Here is a 20,813-nt window from a genome sequence, read left to right on the forward strand (position 1 = left end):
TACTGGCTCAGGGATCAGGCATGAGGAAAACACAGGCTGATCGCCTGTGATGAAGAGAGAAGAGTATTGCTTCTGTTTGGATCCGGAATTGTGGTAAATAGGGAGATGCTAAGCTCTGGCTTCCCCACCCAACCAATGCAGGTGCTAAGCATTGTGACTAAAACTATCACACCGAACAGGGCCATGTCATAAGGTTTTCATGGAAGGAAATAGTTATTTAAATACTCAAAACTGACACTGATTTGCCTAGTGGTGTCAGAACTTGATATTTTCATACTCAAGGCAATTCTGAGCTCTGCAGGAGGTGCACACAGTTATTTAATCAAGAGGCCTCCCCACAGTCCAACTTCTGTAAACAGTCCTCAGAAGAGGACCTGAAGGTCAAACACTAGCCACCACCTCCTTCTGCCCAACCCTGCAACTGTTTAGATGTTGGAATTTTAGAAAGAGTGCAAAGAAACCTAAGTGGCAGAAAAGAGAAAAACAAATGCCTTTACCTCTTGCTTGGGCAGAGTATGAAAGTCTGTCTTCAGGTCCATCTCCCACCTAGTCTATGCCCAGAGCACATGACCCTCCCCAACCCCGCATTAGCCTTACCTCACCTTGCCTCAACACTGGGCAGCCTGCAGCGCAACCTTGAATTCGGAGACTTCTTTTCTCTTTCCGGGAGTCTGGCCCCTTGATCACCCTAGCTCAAGGCTTCATATTAGTACCACCAAGGAGACTGATCTCTAACCTGGCCTCACTCACACACACAAACCATGTCCCCAGTGCCTTTCATAGTGCTCCATTCTTGGGGACCACACACAGCCAGAGCTGGAATGAATGAGGGCAGACATAAGACTCACAGGCAGTGTCTGACAGCCTGACCGTCCACAGGAATACACAAGTGGAGCCTAAATGGACTTCATGCCTCCAAATCCTGGGTGAGGAAATGCAGATGGCATGTCTACCAGCTTGCAAATATCTACTAAACTAGTAGAAATTGCTTTTTTAAAAATTAAAGATAATTAAAGGATACAGTCTAGGACCCATGAAGAAAAACTAAAAAGATAGAATTGGAAGACAGAGAAGCCAGGTGGCCAATTCCATGAGCAAAAGAATTTAAAATGGGATTGGGAGGAGTTGAAATGCAAGAGGGATTTGGACTGGACAGAGAAAAAGGTTGTGGGTAACAAACATGCCTATGATTTGAAGACTCAGGATAAATTGCTTTCATGGACAGAAGATGATTAACTTAATATTTGAAAGTTGTTTATTCAGTAAAAGTAATTGGGTTCTGTTTTTTGTTTGTTTTGTTTTGTTCTTTTGAAACTTCTTTGGAGTAAACTCAACTCTTCTTTGGAGAAACTTCAAGATAACTGATTAGAAATTATCTATGAAAATTATCTATGTCCATTTCTTGAACATCTTTTACTTTTCTTCATATTTTTCTAGCCATTTTCTCCTGGCTAGGTGTTTTATAGTCCTCAGTAGGTGTTTTGGTTTCTGATCTATTGTTGGGAAGAGTTAAGGTTTTCTTCCTAGGGACCTAAGGTGGTTTTTTCTTTCACAGATCCTTGGAGCAGGCTGTCACCTGAAGATCAGGATGGCCTCATGGTTTCAGATCCAGACTCAATCTGTGAACATGGAGGAAGGGCAGGCAACATTTGAAATTGTGCCCAGACTGAAAAGATATGCAGGTAACTTGTAAGTAGCATAGAAAGAGACTTGTTGTGACCCTGAAAAGCATGTTCCAAAGTGTCCTGTGACAACCGAGCTCAAGCTTGTGACAGCTCTGCCCAAGTATATGCATGTAGGTGCCAGTATGGGCAAACCTTATATCTCTTCTTATTTCAGGATCCTGGGATCCAGTAAGTGTTCCCCACCTGTGCTCCTTCATTCCTCTCATTGAACATCACCAATACATCCTGAAAGAACTTCTTTTCATCTTCTCCTAACGTGTTAAGATGCTGGAAAATGAGACATTATAGTGAGAATTAAAGATGACTGAATAGAGCCCATCAGTTGGTTAACCACAACACAGCTGTTTCCGGTTGCTTTCCAGATGTCCTTTTTATTGTATTGTGGTAAGAAAACAACATGAAATCTAGTCTCTCAATTTAAGTGCACAATGATAGGCGCAATGTCATACAGCAGATCTCTAGAACTTAGAGACAGGAGTTACTCGTGTAACTGAAACTTTACACGGTTTGAATTTGTACCATTTTCCCCCTCCACTCAGCTCCTACCAACCACTCTTCTGCTCTCTGCTCCTATCAACTGGCTATTTTATACACCTCCCCCAAGGAGATTCCTGCAGTATTTATCCTCCTGTGGCTGGCTTATTTCACTTAGCATAATGTCTTCAGTTCAACCATGTTGCAGTATATGACAGAATTTCTTCCTTTTCATGCCATAGATAATACTTCATTGTATGTGGAACCACATTAAAAAAAAATCTATCTCTAGACATATAGGTTGTTCCCATATTGTGGCTACTGTGAATGCTACAATGAACATGGAGGAGTAGATATCTTTAGGATCGTATTTCCATTCTTGTGGATAAATAGCAGAAATGAGTTGCTGGGTCATATGTGATTCTATTTGTAATTTTTTCAGACTCCTAGTGTTTTCTGAAGCAGCTTTTCAACCCCCACAAACTCTGTGTAAGGATTCTTTTTTCTCCACATCCTCACCAACACATGTCAGCCTTCATTGTTTGGACATAGCCATACTAACTGATGTGAGGTATACCACTTTGTGGTTTTGGTTTACATTTCTGTGATAGTCAGTGATGTTAAGCTTAATGCATAGCTGTCGGCATCTTCTTGTTTGAGTCCTTTGCCCAATTTTTTAATCAAGGTGTTTTCATTTTTGTTGCTTTACTATTGAGATTTTATTTTGTTTGTTGACTTTGTTTGTTTAAAACAGGTTCTCATTATATAGCCCAGGCAGGATTGAACTTGTGACTCTCCTGTCTCAGCCTCCCAAGTGCTGGAATTACTGGTGTATACCATCATGCCAAGCTTTCTGGTGAGCTATAGGAGTCCCTTACACACTCTGGAAATCAACTCATTTCAGATATATGATCTACAAATGTTTTTTCCCATTCTATAAATTACCTTTTCACTCTATGGATGGTATGACCTTTGCCATAAGGAAAATTTTAATTTGATGTTGTTCTGTTTGTCTATTTTTTATTTTGTTGCATGTATTTTTGGTGTCATATCTGCACAATTGCCAAAACCAGTATCATGAATCTTTTATCTATGTTTTCTTTTAGAAGTTGTGTAGATTCAAGTCTTATATTAAAGTCTAATCCATTTTAAGTTTGTGTGTGGTGTAAGATAAGGATTTGATTTTTTGTATGTGGATATGCAATTCATCCAATACTATTTATTGAAAATACTACCCTTTCTTGTTGTATGTTTGTGGGTAGGGAGGCTGGAGGGTTGATGAGGCTTGATCCCAGGGCCTTGTGAATGCTGAACAGTCTCTATACCACTGAATTATACTGTAGCCCCTGTCCACTGTGTATTTTTAATATCCTTACTGAAGATGGGTTGACCATATATTTGTGAACTTATTTCTGGGTTCTTTGTTTGTTGGTCCATATGTCTCTCTTCCGGCCAGTATCATACAGTTTTAGTTAGCACAGTTTTGTAAAATATTTTGAAATCAGGAAGTACATAAAATGCCTTTTTGTTCTTTCTCAAAATTGTTTTTGGCTATTTGGGATTCTTTGTGGTTTCATATGAAGTTTAGAATATCTTTTATTTCTATAAAATAAGGATTTACATTGCAATTATTTTTATCAGATAAGATTGACTTTTCAGCTATATTTGAAATCAGGAAGATAAAAACTAAGCAATATTTTCTGGTGAACTGGAGTAAGTCTGCCTTTGAATAAGACCCTGGCATGCCAGCCACTTTTGAGCTATATGAAGATCAGCACTGGGTGAAAGCTAAGACTTTGGAGGATGCAGTTGGCTGACACCACACTCAAGCTTGAGCACCAAAGAGCAGCTGCTTTTCAAGACACGGGCTCCACTTCCCAAACACTTAAGCAGAAGATGGAAGATGAAGCCTCACGTGCTGCTCCTGAACCCATCTCTCTACCTGAAGCCCCTATAGTCATAACAAGGCCATGGCAATTCATAAGCTTTGCATGTCAGACACAGGAAAATGCCATAAACTAATATTTGCACCTCTCAGTCCCCAAAACCATGGAGGAGAGGCTCAGAGGCCAGAACATAGTATCTTGTCTTAGTCACTTGTCACTGGGACAAAATACCTTATACTCACCACTTAAAGGAGAAAAGGTTTATCTTGTGCTTTTGGTTTTTTGAAACAGAGTCTCACTGTGCAGTCTAGGCTGGCCTTGAACTCATTATGTAGTCCAGGCTGGCCTCAAACTCAAGATGATCCTCCTGTTTCAGGCTCCCAAGTGTTGGGGTTACAGGATTGCACTACCATGCCCAGAAAGAGGTTTATTTTGGTTCACGGTTTTTAGAGGATTCTGTCTACAATCGTTGGACTCCAAGGTAGGAAGGATCTGGTGGGCGGGCTGGCCAAGGAGAGCTGCTCAGGAGATGGCAGCCTGAAAGCAAAGAGAAAAGGGAGGCGCTGAGGAGGGAGACAGGCCCTTCTGGGTGATGCCCCAAGGGCCACCTCTTTACAGTACGAACTAATCAGTGGATCAATTCATTGATGAACACAGCACCTTCATCCCCAAAAGCTCCACATCTGTACACATGAATCTTTCCAGGGGATGTTCAAGATGTGAGCCATAGCAGATCCTATCATAACATGAGCATCCCATGACAACCATGTTGTCAAAGAAGGAAGGAGATAGTTTCCAGAAACAGAGATGATGGACTTACAAACTGAAAGCGTTCACACAGGAGCAAAACAGCAAAACCCACTTGGATCTTTGATTATAAATTTCCCCACCAATGCAATGGTGTTATATAATGGATATTATTGTAGGCATTAAAAATTACATGTAAGACATAGAAGATAGATTTAAATGGTAGCTATTGTGAAATTATACCAATCATACTATGCTTCTTTCTCCAAGTTTGATTTCTAATGATAATGGTTTTGCTAGACAGCATGCAGAGAAGGTTTTCACATGATTGTTAAACCAGAATGAATGACTTGGTATTAGAACATTAGCAGATTTTAAAAGTCATAGCAAAAGAGAGGACTGGCTCAACTGTAATTATAGAGCTCCATTTCAAAAGATGAGGACTGAATTCCATTAAAGATTATTCACTATAATGGATGTAGCTTAGCTACATCCTTTGGAGAGAAGAGCTGAAATGTGGAGTGGAGTGAAATTGAGGAGACTGAGGAAAGGGGAATTAGAAGTTACAAAGGAGAACAGAAGAATAAGACCCAAAGGAGGAAGTATTTCCACCCCATAGCAGGAATTGTTGAATGACATCATCGGCTAAGCCTGGGAACCTCCATGTTCTGGAAGTAACACAGTGGTGACTTGGTGAGAGGTTTTCAAAGAGGAACAGTGGGAAGAACTAAGGAGAGACTAAATGATCTGCTTGAGTTGTCACCAAGAGTGAGAAACAAAGTCGGAACTAAAGAGGTCTCTCTCATTGAAGCCAGTCCTTCTCCAAAGGCAGCAGCCCTGAAGACAAACCAAAGCAATAATATTGAGGGAACAGCTGGACTAGCAGCAAAACACTGTGCTGGCCACCCCCAGGCAAGAGGCCTGCGGGTCAGTAACTGTGAAAGCAAAAGGATTGCTTGTCTTCTGCAATGGCTTTCTTGGCTCTGAGTGACTTTGTTATCTCCACTCCCTGCAGGCTTGCTCTAAAATATGCCATGACTAACATCTAGACAGTGCATCATAATGAAATGCCATTTCCTATCCCTCCCTGCCTGCATCGGAGGGAAAAGTACAGCTCTGTCTAGAACAAGTGGTGTGTGTGTGTGTGTCATTCGGTAGTAGTGATGGGAGCAGAGCATCAGCTCGTAACACCTGCCACTTCTCCGATGGAAGAGGAATGGACTGCAAAAAGTTGTTTCCTTCATGCCCTGGAATAAATCTGAAGAACAGAATGCTGCTGTCTATGTAAAGCTCCACAAGAGGTTCTCAGTAAGGACAGGAGTTGTGTATGATGGCTCATGTCTATAATCTCAGCTACTCAGGAGGCTGAGGCAAGAGGATTGCAAATTGAAGGCCAGCCTGGACAGCTTAGCTATTTATCGAGACCTTGTCTCAAAACATACAAAGGGCTAGAGATGCAGCTCAGTGCAGGGGCCTTGGTTTCAATACCCAATATTGAAAGCTAACATAAAATAAAACAAGGACAGCAGCAAGAAAATTACAAACTCAGCAGTGTGTGCTCACCAGTGTCTTCTTAGGATTCTCTCTCTTACTTGATAAAATATATATGTAAGGAGTGTACAAAATGTACATCTATATCTTGCATAAGAATAACAAACTATATTCAGGCACAGTGATGCATACCTGTAATCCCAGCTACCTCTGAGGCTGAAGCAGGAGGATCACAAATTTGAGGCCAGCCTGGACCACTTAGAAAGACCCTATTTCAAAAATAAAATAAACTGTCCCTGGTTTCAATATCACAAAAAATAATAAGTAAATAAATACTATACTATACTATACTATACTATACTATACTATACTATACTATACTATACTATACTATAATGTATAGTCCTAGCACTTAAATGAAGAAATGGAAGAACTCAGACTTAACAAGATTCTACTCCAGTTGCATCCCCCGCCATCCCTAGCACAGAAAGCAGGAGTATTCATTTCTTTATTTTTAGTTTGGTTGCATCATGTGGGTCCCTAAGTGAGATCCTGAGGAGCAAGTCTCAGTATGCCTATGAGGGAGCCCTTTACACTGCCTCTTACTGCTCAGATAACTGTCTGGGTCAGGAGGGCCCTGGTCATTTAGTCCTTCTGCTCTGGGTCTATCACCAAGACTTTCTGCTCTGTGTGGCATCTGAAGCACAGAGATCCTGTCCAGAGATTTAGTCAGAGTGTGTTGAGATCCACCAGCTTCTTAGCTCTTCCCAGAGCTCCTGACTTTGGTTATCTTTGCCTCCTCCCACTGCCGCTCCTGGCCACTTCTACCTGCTGCTGGGGCCCCAGCAGCCACGCAGTAAGCAGTCCCCTTCACCTTCAAGGTTCTCCTGAAAGACAGACAAGAGACAGAGATGGAGACAGAGAGACAGAGAGAAACAGAGACAGAATACCATTCATATAGGAAGTTTAATAGGAGTCTCAGGAGACAGTGAAATTGCACAATGAATTCATTCTGACATATCCACCTCAGATGTATTTTAAAGATTAGTTTTTATCCTCTATTATGCAAAAAAACATGTTTGCAGTTTTAAAAGGCATTTAAAATATTGACAAATTAAAAGACAAACCTGTAAATCACCCTTGATTTTACCATGGAGCACCATAGTTAATATTTAGGTATTGCTCATTCCCAGAATTGTATAAACATAATTTTCTTTACAAAACAGAGCTTATAGCTCACATATTTTGCATTCTAGTATCTTCTATGTCACATAGTGCCGAGCTGCTTTTATTTAGTATGCTTCCCCACATCATTTAAATGCTTGCCTAGGGAGGCACTGGGGATTTAGCTCGGTGGCATAAGCACCTGCTTGGAAAGTGTGAGGTCATAAGTTTGACCCCGGTACCAAAAAATAAGTAAATAAAAATAAATACTCGCCTGGTATTTTACTGGCATGAAATATTTTAACCAGCTCATGAATAACTCTATTGTTTCCATTATTTCAAATAATTTATTATTGTTACTAAATTAATATATTATTTTAATTTTCAAGCTTTTAAGGTAAATATTTAAACCAATGGATCAAGGCTGATATCTCTATGAGTCAGATATCAAAAATACCTCTGGGTATCTTGAGATCAAAAAAGGTCAAATTAATCTCAATGTGTCAAATTAGTAATCATATCAATTCCATGTTGTCACCTGTCCTCCAGCAGGTTTAATAACGCACATGTAAAGCCAATCATGCAAATTATTTTAAATAGATGAAAACATCTGTTCCACACATCAGTGGCCTTCAAGGTGCCACTCTTCCTGAATGAGCTGCTGTCCACTCTGAAAGCATGGCTTGGACGCGGCTACAGAAGGCCTTGTTTGGCTAGCACCATGATTTATCACTTGTGTCTTTCCTTATAAACAACAAACTTCTTTGTTTTACAAAATACACATTGACATGAACCATAAATGTGAATAAAAAAGATGGAAGAACAGCAAGAAATTTATCTTCTTACTGCATAAGAGGGTAACTCATGAGCCACAAAGGATTTACACCGTGGACACACTAGAAATCATTCCAGAAGCCCGTGCCAGCATCTCTGAGCCTTGTCAGTTCTTAGTGTCTCACTGTATCCATCTGTTTATGCTTCCATTGCAAGATGTAGAAGACTTGGTGGTTTGTAAGCAATAGAAATGTAACATGGTTCTAAAGAATGGGAGGTCCAGCTGGGTATTTAGCTCAGCAGTGTAAGCACCTGCCTGGCAAGCGCAAGGTCATGAGTCTGATTCCAGGGACCAAAAAGAAAAATAAAGGGCGAAAGGATTTTACCCTAGATAGGATGTTACAGCAGTGGGAGGTAGAACCAAGGGAGGTTTACCTTGAGGTCATTTTCCCCGCCAGGCAACTTACCTGTGGTGCGAAAAGAGTTCCAATTGTCTGCTCGCACATCAGCGATGCTACTTTAAGGCATCACCCAGTCAAAAGCTATATGTATGCCCCCCACACCATGTGTCCAGCAGAGGAAACAAGACGCTGGTGGTCATGGAGTTTCTCTCCTCATTCTTAGAATAAAGGCCATTTTTACTTTATATTCTATCTCTTTAACCGCGCTGAAAACCCTATCAGTTGGTTCCCTGACCAGAAAGGCAATGTGAATGACTCCTGAGGTCCTCCCAGTTTGAGTTCTCTGCCGATTCACAGACTGGACTGCATCCTGGATTAATTCCTCATTTCTAAACACATGGGAGTTGCTCAACTTGTCGATGCTGGCCTGCAAACAACACTAGCCTAACTCATTTACCTCAGGTGAGCCAACCCTGTCAGAAGGTTGCTCTGTGACAGACCATGAGCCGGGCTCATGCCGGATTTCCCATTCTATCCTGGACTAGGGTAATGGTTCTCACGTTCCTTGGACAGTCCGAGGCACAACTGTTATCGTGGTCCTCTGGGACTCCACTCGTGCCTTTTGGTGACGGCCAATAGGCATGAGTTGGAACCGTTAACCATGCATCCAAAATTAGGTGATAAACCTCTTCTGGTTAGCCACAGTCTGGTTTTTGGCTCATTTTAATTCGATCATGGGCAACACTTTTTCCTCTCCCCAAAAAACACACCTCTGGGGTACCTGGTTCATAACTTTGGCACCCTTGGCCTAAAAAAAATCACAAGAATCTCCATACCTTATGGGAGACACCTCAACTAAAGTTCATATGACTAAGACAATTCACTATTGCTGATCTGATGGTATATTCATGCCTTTAATTACAAAATTGGGATTGTTTCTGCTGCATTTTTCTTGTGTTCCAGCCAGGAGATTCAGATCAGACCAACAAATAATAATTTACCATCAAATAATAATTTTTAAACAAAAATTTATGTAATGTATGATGACAAGTGTTTTCTTTCAGATCCAGAGGTATGCTTAGAGATGCTTAAATAGTAAGCAGTAATAAATGACATGTCAGTTTCTAAAATTTGTTGGACCTTATCCTCCTTATGGAAGCCATTACTAAAGTTATAATCATAAATACCCTGTTGGTTGTATTATTTGACTCCTGCATACTTAATTGATTCTTTGCTTTGTCTCCTTTAGATTTAAAGCTGTACATCTACTGAAGATACAAACCAAATGTCTTGTGACTGTAAAGAGAAAGATACTTTCCACTGTGGGCCAGATCCCAAGACAAAAGGCTAAATGTGGCCTTCAAACCCCACATGGAGACCTTCTTAATATGGCTTTTCTTGTTTTCAACAATAGAGATGAAAATCAAAAGAAAAAATAACAATCTGATCTTTTAGCAGTGACATTTGGAGCTCTGAGACAGGTAAACTGACACAAGATGGAGCTGCCTCCCAAACCATGCTAAAAATACAGCAAAGAGGGCATTGGGCAAGAGAATGCCCCAATCCTGGTGTTCCTTTGGGGTCTTGCTCCAGGGCCACTAGAAGAGTAACTGTGCTAGCCACCAGAGAGAAGGTAAGCCATCCTCTAACTCCTTGCCCTCACAGGAGACTCCATCACTGCCAGATTCATTGCTGACTGAAATGCTTGGACTTGCTGTTGAAGATTGATGGGGCTTCAGGCCTGAAGCCCCCATTGAGGTGTCCTTCTCAGAGCCCCAAGTCTCACTAGAGAGCTCAGATAAGACATTCTCTATACTTGTGGATATACAGGCCATGTACAGTGTTCTTCCTGAGTTTTCAGGCTGCTATAGTAAGTCCTCAGTCTTCATAGTGGGTGTTGATGGCCAACCTATGCAGCTTGCAGACAGGGCCTATTTCATGCAGGTTCCAATCCCACCTGGACTCCTCATGCTATGCCTATTTTAATTCATCTCAGGGGTTCTTCAATTCTTCCTTGTGTTCCCCAGTATTCCATAGCTCCCAAACATTTACCAGGGCTTAAATCTATAGTTAAGTGCCTTTTAGAAAATGGTTTTCTTAAACCTACCCCTTCACCCTATAATACTCCCATTCTCCTGGTACTTAAGCTTGATAGGTCTTACCATCTAAAACAGGATCTTAGGGTAATCAATAGTGCTGTTATCGTAATCCACCCAGTGGTGCCCAACCCTTATACCATGCTCTCTCATCTCCCTCCCTCCACCACTCACTTTACAGTCATAGATCTTAAAAATGCCTTTTTGTGTGTTTATTCAGACTGGCCCAGACACTCTAAGATCTCAACAACTTACACCTGTTATCTCTAGTAAAACTTCTCCTAAGGGACACATACCTCTCCCTTCCTTTCCTATTCATCAGCTTCTCAGACACAACCCTGGTCAGGATTGACAGATTTTACACACATGCCCTGCCACAAAACTCTCAGATATCTTCTCACCTTTACTTTTACTTTTTCAGGAAGGATAAAAGCCTTTCCCACAACCAGGGAGACCGCTGATATACTTTCTAAAGTACTGCTACAGGAAATCATCCCAAGGACTACAACCAAGGTTGAATGGACCCTACCTGGTCTTCTTGGCAACCCCAACAGCAGTCAAAGGTGCTAGACTGCCATCCTGGTTTCACATCACTCAAGCTAAGCAATGCCCTCCTAACCCTAAATCTAACCATCCTGAGTGGTCATCTTATCTTCTGTCTCCCACTCATCTCCATCTCACCAAGGCCTCTCAGCCACAACTCTCAGGCTAAGTCATGTTTAGTTTTCCAATTTGGTTCCTAGTTTCTTACATTCTATTAATTATCCTTTTTATAGCAGGACTCTTAACAGTCTTTCCTAAAGACTCCCACATCATGCGTAAGATTGTCTTCATGTTGTTCTACATGACAACTGTCTTAGTTCCTCTACCCTCAGCTGTTTGGTCAAATGTGAGATCCCAAAAGGCCTAGGCTCTTACCTTCCTTATAGTGACACAGCCATGGCCCTCCCCACCCCTCTTATTCTTTCCAGCTCAACTCCTGGGCCAGAGACAAGCCCTACCTACCTGCACTCTTAACTTTTACCCTTTCAGATGGGGGAATAATCACCTCTCAACTTCTCTCCTCCTAACCCCACACTTGTTTTTCAGAATTCTACCTCACTGTGGCAATGATACCTCACCGTGGTCCTGATAAAATGATATATCTAAATCAAAAGCACCTTTCCTTCTACCTCACCTGGGTCCTTAAGTATGATCGTGGCCTGCCTCCTCATAGCACCTTGTCCCTTTGTTTTTCCAGTCTAACCTGTGGGCATTCACCAATGATAATGTTGTCCTGGCTAAAACACCTGGCACCAGCTTCTGCACGGGCATCAACCATCATCCCATCAACCCCATATTGGGGTTGCTGAACCCCAATATGATGCCCCCTGTCAGCAGGAAATAGTAAGAGAGAGAGACTTTGCTCTTTTCCTAACAATAAAAAGGTGTAAATGAAAGGATTTTGCCCTAAATATGATATTACAGCAGTGGGAGGTGGGATCAAGGGAGGTTTACCTTGAGGTCATTTTTGTCACCCCTGGGCAACTTAACTATAGCGCCAAAAGAGTTCCAATCGGCTGCTCGGGCATCAGCGATATCACCTTTACGCACCACCCCAGTTGAAAGCTATATGTATGCCCCCCACACCACCTGTCCAGCAGAGAAAACCAGATCCTGGTGGTCATGGAGTTTCTCCCCACGTTCTGAGAATAAAGGCCATTTTTACTTTATATTCTCTCTCTTTAACTGCACCAAAAATCCTATCAAAGGGAAGTCTAAGATCAAGGTGCCAGCAGATTCAGATCTGACCAGGACTTTCCTTTGTGTCCAAGATGGTTCCTCAGCACTGCTGCCTCCTCTGGAGGGAAACAACACTGCCCTCACATGATGGGAAGGACAGGCAGAGAAAGAAGTTCTCCCTTTAGCCTGAGCCCTTTCTAGTGGCACTAATTCCACTAATGAGAGTGAAGTCCTCAAGACTTGATTACCTCCCAGCATTGTACCCCTTCATGGTCTTGTACTGGGAATTAAGTCTCCATGCAGATTTTGGAGATGCTATCATCATGCAAACCACAGTGCTTGTCAGGGCATCTTGCCCTCTCCACAAGTTTACTGAACACAAACTTCAAGTTTTTATCACACCTCCATTTTTATTACCAACTCTTCCAACTGTAGGGTTAATACAGAAGAATAAAGCAATTCTCAACTTTTGGTTTTATAGTCTTGTGAAAATATGAAAGATATCACTAAGTAGACCTGGAGTGGAGTCAAGGAATCTAGGTTTTGTAGTTGCTCCCAGTGTCTCTGACTGAGAGGTCTATGGGCTGTCTTGGGAGAAGACCCAGCTTGAACACAGTTAAGAGCACAGGCTTGGGAGTCCCACCCCTGGATTTAAGTTCTTCCTCAGCCATTCGTGCCCTGTCTGGCCCTGAGGAAGCCATTTCATTTCAGTCCAGTTTCCTCATCTGTGAACAGGAATGCTACATGATGCATGAAATTCGAAAACACTGCCGAGTAAACTAAGACCCAGAAGGACAGATATCATACGACTCCATCGAGATGAGATACCTAGAATAGGCAGATTCAGAGTTGGAAAGTAGGAGAGTGGCTACCAGGACTAGAGGAAGGGGAAAGGGGGAGCTTTTGTTTAACGATGAAAATGTTCTGGAACTGGACAGTGGTGACAGTCACATAGCATTGTGATTATAAAAAGATAGTAAACTGGTTATCTATATTTTATCTGACTTAAAAATATAGTAAATTGGTTATGTATATTTTACCACAACAAAGAGAAAGATACAGTCATAGAGGAATGCAAGTAAATTTTTAAGTAGTATTTTTTTTGTGGGGATAATAATTTCATTTCACTAAGGTTGTGGTGGCTATAGAGCAAAACAATACATGAAGAGAGTTTCAGACCAGCCTGGCGGGTACCAGATGCCCCAGGGCTGATGGCTGTAACCTAGGGTCAGACAGCTACAGAGGACTGTGTGGTATGATGGAGGGGAGACAGCACAGCTGTCTGAGGTGGCCCACAGCCTGGCCCTCTCCCCTGACAGCTCTAGAATAGTCTTGGAAGAGGCTGTCTCCTCCATAGGAGTCTGCCCTGCTCCTGCAGAGGGAGCTTCTGTTGGGGACATTCTCCTGTCCCTTGGGTGAGGTGAATAGTCTTCCTGGCAACAGAGCAGAGGACAGGAGGGGGAGGCCTTGCCCTGAGGGCAGCATGTATCAGGTATCTCACTGGCTGCACCTGCAGGACCCAGCACTCACCTCACACCCTCCCGCTACGGCTTCTACAAGATAACTTAGCACACCACTGACTCTCTAGAAAGCACATCCTTTAATAATCTTAAAATAAAACCTCCCACAGCTGCAAATTGCAGGAACTAAGATTATTTCACTAAATTAAATTTAATTACAGAAATGCTTCTTTGTTTTCTCTTACACTAGTTTTAACATTGATAAAGCAAGCCTAATTTTGATTTCTAATTAATTTTGTTCCCACTGGTAGTACGCCACTCTGTGTAGGCTTTAAGTGTTACTAAGAATCATTAAAGGCTTTTCTTCCCTTGGTTTCTGCTTTTAATCTTCTGCAACTCTATCAGAAAAAAAAAAGAAGTCTAGCTTTGGTTATTTTTTTAAATGTTAATGAATAAATAATTTTTCTTTGAAAAGGATCATGATGAAGTTACCCCTCTCAGAGGTTGAGGCTGGCTCAGGGCCTTCTTCCTAACTGGAGTTTCAAAATCAAAACAAAACAAAACTCATTTTGTTGGAGGCCTGTGAGAAAGCTCAGCAAAATATTTGCTTTTCTATTTAACCAAGCTCTGATCCTAAGGCTATGCCTATGATATCAAGACACTCATCAGTCTTGCTCAGAAACCAGATGAACAATAGCGGCAACTCACCTATTATTTTAACACAGTAATAAACAAGAGCTAACAGCACATGGCTGAATTTACAACATCCGGTTTTGAAAGATCCAGATACAACAAGTGGCCTCCAAAAACAATGGGCATGTTGTGAAAAGATACATAGGGAAATTTTTTGACATAAATAACATATAAAAGTAATAATTCATTTTAGAGAAGTCAAGTGCAACAGATGAAAGAAAAAGATGAAACAGCTCATAACTTGAACCCAAATCCTATTTCGTTCCTTCATATCTCTCCCATGTATGTCTGGATGTGAGTGTGTATTCACTGCTGTCAAATAGTACACACTATGACCTACCATGTGTAAAAACAGACAGAAACACTCAGAACTGTCTCCCTTATAAAATCACCTCATTTTTCTTTCTTTTGCAGTGTTGGGGATTGAAGTCAGGATTTTACACATGGTAAATATGTGTCCAACCACTGAGCTACACACCCAGCACCTCATCTTGTTCCTGAGACTTACATCTTGCCCTGGGTATTAGGACCCTACAATCAGTGCTATCCTAAACAACCTGAATATTCCCTGGATACCCACCTGGTTCTGTCTATAGCACTTTATCCCTGCAAATTTCCACAACATATTAGTAAGTTTTCCTGTTGCTGGGACAAAATACCCAACACCCACAGCTTAAAGCAGAGGCTTCATTTGGCTCCCAGTTTGGGGAAATTCAGTCCATGGTCATCTGGCTCCAAGGCAGAAACACTATGGTAAAGGACCTGGGTGGAGGACAGTTGCTCACCTCGTGATGTCCAGGAAGCAGAGAGAAGGGAGGAGCAGAGAAGGAGGTTCACCCTTCCCGGTTACACACCTGGCACACCTCTTCAACCATGCCGCACTTCCTAAGAGCACATTTCTCTTATCTGTGCATTATTCTACTGATGAAGACAGCACCCCCGGGACCCAGTCACCTTCCAAAAGGCCCACATCTGAAGACTTCAGGGCACATTCTGAATCTAAACCGTAAAACCAGGTTATCTTCCTCAAGAATGAATTGAATCGCCAAGGAAGAGCTCAGCATGTTCAAAGCACAGATAATGAAGCACGTTGTCTGAGACCAATGTGTGAGTGTCACTTGGAAGGCTCTCTAGCCCCCCTCACTCACTCAAATCGCTCCTTGTGAAATGCCATTGTCCCTACAAGAAGCAAAAGTTCCTGTCAGCTGGAAGTGAGATTGCCACTACTGTGTGATTCCTTTGCTTACTACTAGTCAGTACATACATTTCAAATCCAGATAGTTTTAACTATCTTGAGAAGTGAAGATGTAACTCAATGCAAAAATAAAATAAATAAATCAAATGAAACTCTCTGGGCTGTGGAATGGCCTGTTTACTCCCAAACGTAAGTGACAGACTGCACATGTGATGGTAGTCCCATAAGATCTTATTGCCTGGTGAAGCAGCATCTGTCTTAGTTTGTATAAGTATACACTGTGATGTATCCAGAATAACAAAAATCACTTACATCACATTTCTTGGAATGTGGCCTATCATAAAGATCATTATGCAACATATGACTTCATATGTCGACATAAGTGTATGTGTCACCCAGGCATGGTGGTACATACCTATAATCCCAACCCTCAGCAGGCTGAGGTGGGAGGATGGCTAGTTCAAGCCCTGCCCAGGAAACTTAGTGAGGTTCTATCTTGAAATTTAAAAAAAAATTAAAATTTAAAAGAGTGGGGGATATAGGTCAGTGCAAAGGCCTTGAGTTCAGTTTCTAATATCATAAAAAGTCAACATGTTCAAAAACATGTCTATGTGCAAAAATATGTGTCAGCATGGATTTAATTATGTAAGTTGGGAGACCCTTGTGACTTTGCTTATAATAAATGCAAAAACCATTGGCTTAGCTGGGCATGGTGGCTCACACCTGTAATCCCAGCACTCGGGAGGCTGAGGCAGGAGGATCATTGCGAGTTCGAGACCAGCCTAGGCTGCAAAGTGAGCTCAAGGCCAGCCTGAAATGCATAGAGAGACCCTGTCTCAAAAAGACAAAACAAACAAACAAACAAACAAAAAACTCCATTGGCTTATACAAAAAAAGAGAAAAAGAAAAAAAGAAAGTAAGCAATGGACATCTGTGTCTTAAACTAACACCTCAGGCAGAAGACATTAACAGGCCTGACTCTGCAGCCCTTTCTCCATCACTGATTCCAAATGATTTTTAGGGCACCAAGAGGCTCCCATCAGTCTGTTGCACACTTTTTGTGGTTGTGCAGTTCATGAGGGTGCAGACCTCTTCCCAACCCTGCTGGACCCAACCTTTCAGGCGAGGAAGCTCTACACTTTGCCGACCCTGGATCCCTGGCTGCTGGCTCAGGCTGCTCCTCACTTGATTTAGGTGTCAATTTTCTCAGAGTCTGCTGGATGACATTTTTACAATATCCCCTCCATTGGATCCCTGCACCATTTCCCAGATGGGTCATCTGGCAGGAAATCACAGGGCTGCAAACACCTTTTTTGCCTTTGAGTCCCTGCTGACCCTTCTTCTCAGACATAATGCTCAATCGCGGCAAAATACCAGCTGTGAATCAGCCCAGGGATCAATAGGGCAGGGCTCAGCGATATTAAACAGGGAAAGGGAGGGAGGGAAAACAGTCTCTGCTGATGAGCTCATCGGAACTTCAGAGCTGACCAGCAATATATTTTATAAGACAAGGAGCTCATAAGGAACTTTCTGCTGCAGATTAAATAGGAGAGGTTGGTCCCACCACCTCCTACCCTGGCAACTAAACCTTAGGCTCCTCAGCCCTAGAACCCACATTGTAAGATTCATGTCTCCTAACATAGAAATAAAGTCAGACTGGGATGTGTGCTTCTGACTTGATAAAGAAAAGATTATTCAGGACACTTGCTAAAACAGTAAGGGACTTTATTTAAAAAGGACTATGCACTGGGATTTTGCAGTAAGGGAGAGCAATGGGTTCAACTCTAAATGCAAGAAGAGAAAATGGGAATTTTGTGCCAAGAAGCAGCGTGGCACATGAGTGGATGGGAAGCTGTTAGGATAGAGGAATTCTTACCAAACTTACCGAGCAGCAGTCTTGCTGATACCAGGCAGGGTGGACAAGTGCCATGGGGATGGCAGAGGATGGGGAAGGTGATCAGATGTGGAGGACAGGATTTGAGGTCAATGGACTTGACAGGATTCCGTCCTAAACCAGGCTCTTGAGGACACACTGAACTGTTCTTACCTTTCAGTTCTATGCTGGTGTCCCTAGTGCACCTCAGGTTCCTCCCTGGTGAGATTCTGGCCTGCAGGAGTCATGCTAGTGGGCTGCACCAGTCTGAGAAGAGTGAGGAGCTTGTTCAGAGTGAGAGCCACTCATTTCCCTGGAGCTGTTGTCAGAGTCCATTACCAAGCATTGCAGATGAAAAACTACCCTGCATGGGACTAAAAGACATGTTTACTGCAAACACTTCACCAAGTTCCACGAAAAGCCGGCGAGAAGCTGGTGTCTGCATTTCAGGATGCTGATCCGAGATGCCTTAACATTGGCCTCTTCACATGAAAGCTGACTTGCCTCATGCTTTTCCCTTTACCTGCTACTTACAGTTCCTATTAACTAGACCTCTGTCCCTTAGTGGGCAGAGCTTGGTATCTCTGTCCCTGAATTAGTCCTCCACTTGAGAAAGACAGGCAGGCAGGCAAGCAAGCAGACACACACACAGAGAGAGAACATAGTTGTGTACTTTTTAAATTTAAAAAGCCAGCAATGGCTGGGGGAAAACCAGGAAGGAAGCCATGACACTCATCCCATGAGTGAAAGGAGGCCATGCCAGCTGGAAGGAGACCAGGAAGGAAACCAAGTTCCACTGTGAGCCAGACGGCATGCAGCGGAGAGAAAAGATACCCCACCCCCTGGCTGATTCAGGGGAACACAGGCTGAGATGATAACAACTGAAGTAAAGAAACAACCTAATGCTTATATTCTTTGACTTTGCACTCCCAAAACCCGTAATCTGAGCTACTATTTAGAAGATAACAATATGCAGTATAGTAACTATTGGCGATTCCCTACTATTTTACTTTTGAAATCCAATGTTGGGTGCTCACTGTTTTGTTTAGTTTTGTTTTATAGTGCTGCTCCATTCCCTTTAAAATAAAAGCAAAGCAAAGCAAAGACAATGTACAGTATGAATCTCCCTTTACCCTTCTCTCTGCCTTGTAAAAATCTAGGATGATTGTATTCTAAAGCCTGGTTTTAGTGGCTGAGCTTTCTTGTGTGCTTTTCATGTATCTGGTACATTGTTCAGCTCGGACCTTCATTCCCTGTTCCAGGCCTTGTGCTTTTCTCGGTGCCACATTCATCCACAAGGCTGACTGTGCCATTCCTCCGTGGCACAGCCCACTGTCAGCTGCAACCAGGAAGGGACATTGGAGAGACCATGTGGGTACAAGAAGAGCTTTTGCTTGGCTGGACCTGAGCTGCTTCTACCTTTGAGTAATCCTCAGTGCTTCAGAAAGGGGGTGGAAGCTTCATGTGGCTTTGATAGTTTGCTATTTTCTGTATCATGATGGGGAAAGAAAGCAAAAATCAGGTCCCCAAATAAGTAACTCAATCAAAACTGGGCAATAGAAATGAATAGATGCTTCTCAGAAGTACAAATGGCCAATAAGTACATGAAAAAATGTTCAGCACCTTTGATCATTAGAGAAATGCAAATCAAAACAACACTGAAATTTTATCTTACTCCAGTAAGAATAGTATCAATCACAAATGCAAAACAAAAAATGCTGGTGAGCATGTGGGGAAAAAGAAACCCTCCACATTGTCAGAGGGAACATAAACTACAGAAATCAGTATGGAGATTCCTCAGAAAACTAAAATTAGAATTGGCCAGCTGTACCTCATCTGAGTATCTTCTCTAAAGATTTAAAGGCATTGCATGAAAGTGGACCATGCATACACATGTTTATAGCAGCACAATTCCTAATGGCTAAATTTTGGAAGCCCCCAGTATGTCCATCAACAGACGAACAAATAAATAAAATGTGGTGTGACACACAATGGATGCCTTGTCAGTCAATTAAAAAGAAATGAGTCTTTTGTAGGAAAATGAATGCATCTTGAGCCCATAGTATTAAGTGATGTAAACTAGAAATAGAAGTTTAAATATTGCATGATTTCTCTTTTATGAGGAACTAAAGTATGAATAAGTTAAAGAAGAAAATGAAAGAGAAGTGATAAGAAAAAGAGAGGTGGATTTTGTGGAGGCAGGAAGGGGCGCTGGGATGGGGAGAGACAGGAAGGCCGGAGAGTAAAACATTAGAAAGCAGTCACTTATCGAGCTTCCCCCTCGGGGTGCAGCTGCTCTTCGCATGTGTGTCTTAGGATGTGTGACCTCACTTTCAAAGCTGGTTCTAAAGCCACACTCTCAAAAATACCTCCCTTCGGCTGTACCAAGGAAAGAAAACACTATCCAGGAGGCAGTCGAGTTCTAAAATCTCAGGTGCATTTTACAGCTCGTATGTTCTCCTCCTCTCCCAGTTATGATCCTTGTTTCCTTTACTACAGGAGCTCCAAAGAGCCATAATGTATAGAAATTCCTTGTATAAAAGTGACCATGAACTTGACTCTATTCCACAGTAGAGGAGGTGGTTTGAACTCAGATATGGGAAGGCCGAGGTCTTCACTGCAGTTCCAGGGGTCTTTTGACCCCTCGGAAGGGCCCGCACATCTCTCAGCCTACTCCCCATCCTAGAGGAGCTAGCCCTCAGCGTGGACCTGGATTTTGCATTTATTATTCTTTAGGATCTTTCCCACTATTCTCTAGTGTCCTAAGAAAATTACTTGCCCAGTTTGGACTTTGGTTTCCTCATTGGTGACAGGGGGACGTGATGCTTTCCTTACAGGCTTACGGAAAGCGTTTGGTGAAATGACACGGGTGAACCTGGGGCCAAGGCCACTGCCTTGCTGGCTATCAGTCCTCAACCCCTGCTCCCCTTTCCATACCTGCATTGCATACATAGAAATTCACATCCTTTTCATCCTCCATCAAAACACTCTTCGGGTTTTTGTTTTTTGTTTTTTTTTTACAATTTTCCAGCAGCTTTCCTTAGGGCCTAAGCTACTCCTGGAAGACTGTCGGCTTAACATGGATGGCTTTACAACGCAGACTGGCTGTGCTTAATCTTGGAACATAAGATTAATTTTGTCATCAAGGTGCA

The sequence above is a fragment of the Cavia porcellus genome, unplaced genomic scaffold (genome assembly GCF_034190915.1).
Source record: "Cavia porcellus strain 051 isolate PalLab524CR breed Dunkin Hartley unplaced genomic scaffold, mCavPor4.1 scaffold_11, whole genome shotgun sequence".
In the NCBI taxonomy this organism is placed as follows: Eukaryota; Metazoa; Chordata; class Mammalia; order Rodentia; family Caviidae; genus Cavia; species Cavia porcellus.